Raw genomic sequence first — 6,000 nt, forward strand, 5'->3', positions numbered from 1 at the left:
GGTGCTCCACCACTTGAGCCACAGCTCCACTCCTGGCGTTTGGAGGTTTGTTGGAGATCAGAGCCTCAGGGGCTTTCCTGCCCGGCTGGGCAGCTGGGAGGCCAGGCGTGAGGCCTGGCCCTGCCGGCCGCTGCTGTGCTCACCTGGAGGACCTCACTGGGGAGCGGGCCTGGCTGCCCCCAGCCCCCCGGCTCCACAGCGTTCATGGGGCCTGTGTTGTCAGAGGATTGAACTGACGGAGCAGGACGGAGTCCGGGCGCACCTGGGAACTGGCCCGCACACAGTTGGTTTAACATGTTTCTTTTTAGACACACGGTGCTGGAAGAGGTGCGAGGGAGGTGGGGCGGGGAGGGAAGGAAGTGCTACCTCACATTGAGAACAACCGAGTGGAGGAGGCGCGGGCCCCAGGCGACAGCTGACGTCACTGCCGATGCACAACGCCTCCCACGCCATCTAACGAGCGTGGGGGCCGGCCATGGTGGGCGCGGCGGTTTGGGGTGTCCGTGCCCAAGGAACACAGCAGCCACACACAGGGACGCCATGCCACAAACCCCATCAGACGCGGACGTGCAAAGAAGTCAGCAGCCAAAGCCTCTCACAGGGCTACTTCAGAGAGAAAAACCCCGCCACGCGGGACACCATCCTCACAGCAGGCCAAGGGACACCAACTCCACCCCGGCCACGGGCGACCATGTCCACCTGGGGAAGGGGAGGAAGGTGGCGAATCCACACACATTTCCTGAGGAACTTCCCTGGTGCTCACGTTGTGAGCTCACAGTGGGGGCACGTGTGTGTGTGTGTGTGTGTGCGTGTGCACACGCATGTGTACACACGTGCATGCTGGTACTGGGGCCTGGGAGCCGTCCATGAGTTTTTTCACTGGAGGGGGACGCTCTCCCACTGCTCCACTGGTGAACTGGAGATAACAGTCTCCCAGACTTTCCTGCTTCAAACCTCGATCCTCAGCTCTCAGTCTCCTGAGCAGCCAGGATTACAGGCGTGAGCTGCCTTTCTGTATGTGACGCGTTTCTCTTTTGGTTGAAACCAAGAGAACCCTGCATTGCCTATTGTGCTCTAAGGGGAAGAGGAAGAGTTTCTGGAGCGAGTATAACCTGATCAGAGACACAAACACAAGGCAGATACTGTTACCAAATCCACTGCACAGGGGAGAGATGCTAGAACCGCACACACTATTTAAAAACCTCCTTGGCTGGCCACAGTCCCCAGGAGCAGTCTCTTCTCCCTTTCCTAGGCTTTTTGACTTTTGTGGGTACTGTAGAGAAGATGGGGAGAACTTGGCTCCAGCCACGCCCACTCTCTTCTGCCCACATTGTGCCCAGGGCATGGGTACCAGCCCCATGGCTGTGTTCAAGCATCTGCAGCCCCACACCTGTTGCACACACCTGCACACCGTGCATCAGGCCTCTGGCCGCCATGGGGGCTCCTTTGCCTGCGATTCTCACCGCCATGCCCTAACACCCACTTACCCTCCGGACTTCCATTACCCAGAATCCCTGAGTGAACTCCTCCTGGGTAGGAAAGCACCCTCTGCCCTCCACAGTCCCAGCTGGACTGCAACCATTTACAAGAGATTTTACTGCCACTCTGTCTTCTTAGGGTTCCCTCTTTTAACCTCTTTTAACAAGGTATAAGGCAGAAAGTTTCTTGTTCCCCATCTCCCCAGTCACATGTCACTACCCCCAAGGGAACCTCTGCATCTGGTCTCCTGCATCTCAGTGGGGGAGAGGACGGTGCCACTTCAGCACCCAGTCAGTACGAAGGCAGTGTCCATCTCCTGTCCTTAGCTTTCGCCAACTGGACACAGAGCTCCAAGTTCTGAGGGACCAGGGCCTTGTGCTGCCAGGAAGAGCCTCCAGCTGCAAGCACCAGCCCTGCACTGCTGCCGGTAAGGAAGGAAACTCCAGCGAGGCTCCCAGCCTGGGGAGCTGCTCGCACACGGGCTCCTGCACCTTCTAACGCAGCTCAAAGGAAACAGAAGTGCTCCTGTGGCGTGAGCGCCCATCCACAGCCCGGCCCTGTGGACATTAATTTTCTGCTTTTTGTTTTTCCTGGGTTTTGTTACTGCTTGGGGCTTTGTTGTTCCTTTGCTTTGTTTGGTTTTCCAGCCAGCCTGGAGCTCTCAATCCTTGGGCCTCAGCCTCCAGAGTTCCAGGATTACAGGTGTGGACCACCACGCTCACATGGAGATCTTTCTACACTGGTCAGAAGAGCTCCATGATTCCATCACAAGGAACGCTGTGATGCGCAGGGCCACCCCAGCGAGGCTGCAAATGTCGGGCTGTGGCTGAGGGCCACCCACAGGACTCTGCTGCTCACTCCTTACCAGTTACACAACACACATTTGCTGCCATCTTCCAAGCACCCAGAGGCCCGCACGGGATTGGTTTTTAATATAAGCGAGCAGTTACAGTTGCTTTTAGTTATTTATTTTTTCCAGTCCTGAGGCTTGAACCCTGGGCCTGGGCACTGTCCCTGAGCGCTTCAGCTCAAGGCTAGTGCTCTACCTCTTGAGCCACAGCGCCACTTCTGGCTTTTTGCTGGTTCATTGGAGATAAGAATCTCTCGGACTTTCCTGCCCAGGCTGGCTTTGAACTGCAACCTCAAATCTCAGCCTCCTGAGTAGCTAGGATTATAGATAGGAACCACTGGCACCTGGCTTGAGCAATTACTTTAAAAACCGTGCAAACGTGGCTGGTGAACCCCGAGTGGGGGAGGTGACCCGCACTGTGACTCTGGCCCCCACCTCCTGAACCCCAGAACACCTGCCCCCACCTGGCCTTTGTGCCCCAACTCATTCCCCACCCTCACCTGCACCAGGTGTTCAGGGCAGACACCTCTCCCCACAGTGCTCCAGCCCCGGGCACTTCCTCCAGACCCAGGAAGACCCGGGAAGATGTCAGAAGGTCTGGTCTCTGCAGTGCAGCAGGAGGAAGGTGACGTGGGTGGGGCCGGAGCGGGCGGTCTGGGCCTCGTCCTCAGCCTTCATTGGCTGGGCCTCGTGGCTCCTGGAGCAACTCACAATCGGGGCTGCTTTTCATAGACAACGTGGCATTTGATGAACAGAAACACCTGCTGACCACAGCAAAGAGATTGCTTGCCAGCATTATTTTGCCCAAATTTGCTTTGACTGCTAGCCACCAAATCCAGCCCTGTGCCAATGAAAGGGCGGGCATTTCTAGAAATCACATGCTGAGAGGTGTCTCCGTGTTCTCAAGGCCAGGGCATTACACCACCCCGGGGAGGCAGCACTGGCTGGGGGGGGCGGCTCTGAGAAGCGCAGTGGACAGCAAGGCCCTGTCTGTAGGAAGGAAGGAAGGAAGGAGGGACAGAGGGACAGAGGCAGGCGTCGCACACATTTCCCATTAGTGGCAGAAGCTCGTGGCTCTCAGGCCAGGCCCTGCCCCTGGGAGGTGGGCAATACGGCCCCTCTATATACCTAGCGCAGGAAACTCAGTGCTATGTTTAACACACACATTGCCTTTTGAGTCTTGAGCAAACAGTATTTCCTGTTAATCATGGGGTCAAAACAGCACAGAGAAAATTAAACAGCAAATGATTGAAGGAAAACAGATTCACCAGGCTGCAGATCAAGGATCCACTGGTCACAATGGGACTCCTGCAGATGCAGGAGACTCATCAGTAAAACGTACCTGTCTCCAAATGATTTGGGAAGGGAACATTTTGGTTGCTTTTAGATCTTGAATAAGAGCCAAGTGCTATGGCTCATACCTTTAATCTGTTACTCAGTATGCAGACTGCTAGAGGATCACAGTTGGAGGCCATCTGAGCAAAAGTTAGCAAGACCCCATCTCAACCAACAGTTCAGGCAGTGGTGGAGTGCACCTCATCCCAGCTGGACAGGAGGACGGCAGGATGGTGGTCCAAAACCAGCCCCGGGAGGAAAAAAACAAAAACTTTATCTGAAGAAGAGCTGGGGTGTGGCTCAAGAGTTCAAACCTCAATACCAAAAAAAGAAAGGCACGGATAAATAGATGATAGAGCAAGTCTCCTATCTGACTATTATCCCCCTTTACCCCGTTTACCCCCAATTCTCAGCCTGGCAGGGGCTGGGGGCAGGGGTTCCTCCCTCCTGGGCTGACCGCAGCCCAGGCTCCATGCCGAACTGCCCAGCCCGGCTCAGTCAGTGGTCAGTGGGTGGCTGGCAGGCTGCCTTGCTGGCTGGTTTTATCTAAGAGCTTTTCCTCTTCCCAGGTCTCTCCTCTTCCCACATCTCCCCCCTTCCCTGGGTCTCTCCTTCCCTAGGGTCTCTCCTCTTCCTGGGGTCTCTCCCCTTCCCCATGTCTCTCCCTTTCCCCAGGGTCTTTCCTTCTTGGACAATGCTGATTAGGAAACCTGCCGTGCTCAGGTGGAGCCTCTTTCCCGGCCCCGGGCCACTGCTTGCTGCCACACGTAGTCACCGGTGGCCGGGCTGCGCCCAGAGCGTGACTGCCCCTCTCTGGAAGTCTGGTGAAGCCCCTGCTCACAGATGCAGGCTGGGCCGGAGGGCTCTCTTCCTCCGTGGCTGGTGCCCAGAGCCAGGGAGGATTTTACAGATCAACTGAGGGCCTGGGGTGTTGGTCAGGCTGGGCCGTCCCTGGTGAGGAGTGAGGCACTTCCAGAGCAGAGACAGAGGGGAAACAGAGTCACAGCAAGCCAGTTCCCAGGGCAGGATTCACACACATACACATGCACACACAAATACCCACATGTACACACATACACATGTTCACAGACACATACACCAGTGCACGTATCATGTATCCATATGTAGACACTGTGCACAGACATACACACAAGCATGTGTGCCCCAACACATGTGTGCACATGCACAGACACAGATATGTGTGTGAACACACAGGCACGCATATACACATCTATGTGTGTGCATTGATGCAGACACAGAGACAGCAAATGCACACAGATGCCACATATACAGATGCATAGACACATGTACACAGGCACACGTGTGTGCACAGACATGATTACATATGTACAAAACACACATGCATGTGTGCAGAGATGCATGCACAGGGATACAGACACACGTGTGGGTACAGAGACAGGTTTACATATCCACGAGCACAGACACGCATGTGTGCTCACACACATAAATGCACACAGGGATGTTTACGCAGACACACGCATGTGCACAGACATGTTGGCAAGGGCGTTGGTGCTCTGGCTGCCGTCTCTGGCAGCTGTGGGGTGAGGAATCTGCTCAGCTCCTGGCCATCAGCAATGAGAGCATGGAGCACAATCGCTGCATCTATTAGGAACCCGGGACAGCGCCCAGTTTGTGTGGCTCTTGGTTTGAGGCTTTGTGGTTTGGTGACGTATCTGTGGGGTTGCCCGCGGTGGGGGGCAGCTCAGAAGTGACCCCCCTTTTCAGAAAGGGCCTGTGACACCCTTTCTGCACTCACCCCAGAAACCTCACACACGCCTTATCTTCTTTTCCCAAACAAAGCCCAGGACAACCCTGGCCTTGGCCCTGGGAACAAACAACCTGCCATTGCTCTGAAACAGTTACCCACATGTCCGGGTAAAAATCACGCTGCAACTGGTAACACGGGTGTCACGGCTTAATTGTACACAGTTTCAAGGACTGCTCTGTCCCAGATAGCTTTGAACTGTGATCCTCCAGATCTCAGCTTCCTGAGTTGCTGCACTGGCTGTCTGCTCAGGGTCTCTGGAGGCCTGAGCTCAATGTGTGGCTCGGACCTCCAGCCTCTGGGGAGCGGGGGGCATCTGAGCCCCTCAAGCTGTGGGCTGCTTCCATGCCTCCACTGGCTGTTAGCTGAGAAGGGACCACATTCCCTGCTCTCCACCCTTCACCTGCAGAGTGGGAAGCAGGAGAGGAGAGAAGGTGGGGGGACGGCAGGGGAGAGGGAAGGGGAGATGGCCAGGAAGGGAAGCTAGGACCAACTGGAGGTCGGGGCTGGGGTAGGGCTGGGGTGGGGGTGGAGGTAGGGGCGGGGCGGG

The 6,000-nt window shown here is 56.0% G+C and overlaps 1 protein-coding gene across 1 annotated transcript in view; it reads right to left on the minus strand.

Moving 5' to 3' along the window:
- Window positions 1-6,000, minus strand: part of Adrbk2 (adrenergic, beta, receptor kinase 2) — a 70,487-nt gene that overhangs the window by 62,794 nt on the left and 1,693 nt on the right. The window lies entirely within an intron of this gene.

The sequence above is a fragment of the Dipodomys ordii genome, unplaced genomic scaffold (assembly GCF_000151885.1).
Source record: "Dipodomys ordii isolate 6190 unplaced genomic scaffold, Dord_2.0 Scaffold23, whole genome shotgun sequence".
NCBI classification, from domain to species: Eukaryota; Metazoa; Chordata; class Mammalia; order Rodentia; family Heteromyidae; genus Dipodomys; species Dipodomys ordii.